This window comes from Triticum aestivum, chromosome 6D (genome assembly GCF_018294505.1).
Source record: "Triticum aestivum cultivar Chinese Spring chromosome 6D, IWGSC CS RefSeq v2.1, whole genome shotgun sequence".
In the NCBI taxonomy this organism is placed as follows: domain Eukaryota; kingdom Viridiplantae; phylum Streptophyta; class Magnoliopsida; order Poales; family Poaceae; genus Triticum; species Triticum aestivum.
In genome coordinates, this window is record NC_057811.1 from 461,736,700 (window position 1) to 461,739,270 (window position 2,571).

Here is a 2,571-nt window from a genome sequence, read left to right on the forward strand (position 1 = left end):
TCTTGGGGCTGGTGCCCTTGGCCCATATAGGCCAAGGCGCACCCCTTACAGCCCATGTGGCCCCCCGGGGCTGGTGGACCCCCTTGGTGGACCCCCGGACCCCTTTCGGCACTCCCGGTACAATACCGATAAAGCACGAAACTTTTCCGGCGACCAAAATAAGACTTCCCATATATAAATCTTTACCTCCGGACCATTCCGGAACCTCTCGTGACGTCCGGGATCTCATCCGGGACTCCGAACAACTTTCGGGTTTCCGCATACATATATCTCTACAACCCTAGCGTCACCGGACCTTAAGTGTGTAGACCCTACGGGTTCGGGAGACATGCAGACATGACCGAGACGCCTCTCCGGTCAATAACCAACAGCGGGATCTGGATACCCATGTTGGCTCCCACATGTTCCACGATGATATCATCGGATGAACCACGGTGTCGAGGATTCAATCAATCCGTATGCAATTCCCTTTGTCAATCGGTATGTTACTTGCCCGAGATTCGATCGTCGGTATCCCAATACCTTGTTCAATCTCGTTACCGGCAACTCTCTTTACTCGTACCGCAATGCATGATCCCGTGACTAACGCCTTAGTCACATTGAGCTCATTATGATGATGCATTACCGAGTGGGCCCAGAGATACCTCTCCGTTTACACGGAGTGACAAATCCCAGTCTCGATCCGTGCCAACCCAACAGACACTTTCGGAGATACCCGTAATGCACCTTTATAGTCACCCAGTTACGTTGTGACGTTTGGCACACCCAAAGCACTCCTACGGTATCCGGGAGTTGCACGATCTCATGGTCCAAGGAAAAGATACTTGACATTGGAAAAGCTCTAGCAAACGAAACTACACGATCTTTTATGCTATGCTTAGGATTGGGTCTTGTCCATCACATCATTCTCCTAATGATGTGATCCCGTTATCAATGACATCCTATGTCCATAGTCAGGAAACCATGACTATCTGTTGATCAACGAGCTAGTCAACTAGAGGCTTACTAGGGACAGGTTGTGGTCTATGTATTCACACATGTATTACGATTTCCGGACAATACAATTATAGCATGAATAAAAGACTATTATCATGAACACAGAAATATAATAATAACCATTTATTATTGCCTCTAGGGCATATTTCCAACATTTCGGTCCTCCGTGTTCCGAGGCCATGTCTGTACATGCTAGGCTCGTCAAGTCAACCTAAGTGTATTGCGTGTGTTCCGAGGCCATGTCTGTACATGCTAGGCTCGTCAACACCCGTTGTATTCGAACGTTAGAATCTATCACACCCGATCATCACGTGGTGCTTCGAAACAACGAACCTTCGCAACGGTGCACAGTTAGGGTGAACACTTTCTTGAAATTATTATAAGGGATCATCTTACTTACTACCGTCGTTCTAAGCAAATAAGATGCAAAAACATGATAAACATCACATGCAATCAAATAGTGACATGATATGGCCAATATCATCATGCTCCTTTGATCTCCATCTTCGGGGCACCATGATCATCTTCGTCACCGGCATGACACCATGATCTCCATCATCATGATCTCCATCATTGTGTCTTCATGAAGTCGTCACGCCAACGATTACTTCTACTTCTATGGCTAACTCGTTTAGCAACAAAGTAAAGTAATTTACATGGCGTTATTCAATGACACGCAGGTCATACAAAATAATAAAGACAACTCCTATGGCTCCTGCCGGTTGTCGTACTCATCGACATGCAAGTCGTGATTCCTATTACAAGAATATGATCAATCTCATACATCACATATATCATTCATCACATCTTCTGGCCATATCACATCACATAGCACTTGCTGCAAAAACAAGTTAGACGTCCTCTAATTGTTGTTGCAAGTTTTTACGTGGTTTGTAGGTTTCTAGCAAGAACGTTTCTTACCTACGTATGACCACAACATGATTTGCCAATTTCTATTTACCCTTCATAAGGACCCTTTTCATCGAATCCGTTCCGACTAAAGTAGGAGAGACAGACACCCGCTAGCCACCTTATGCATCTAGTGCATGTCAGTCGGTGGAACCTGTCTCACGTAAGAGTACGTGTAAGGTCGGTCCGGGCCGCTTCATCCTACAATGCCGCCGAAACAAGAAAAGACTAGTAGCGGCAAGAAGAATTGGCAAACTCAACGCCCACAACTGCTTTGTGTTCTACTCGTGCATAGTAACTACGCATAGACCTGGCTCTGATACCACTGTTGGGAATCGTAGCATAATTTAAAATTTTCCTACGCTCACCAAGATGCATCTATGGAGTCTACTAGCAACGAGGGGAAAGGAGTGGATCTACATACCCTTGTAGATCGCGAGCGGAAGCGTTCCAATGAACGTGGATGACGGAGTCGTACTCGCCGTGATCCAAATCACCGATGACCGAGTGCCGAACGGACGGCACCTCCGCGTTCAACACACGTACGGTGCAGCGACGTCTCCTCCTTCTTGATCCAGCAAGGGGGAAGGAGAGGTTGATGGAGATCCAACAGCACGACGGCGTGGTGGTGGATGTAGCGGGTCTCCGGCAGGGCTTCGCCGAGCT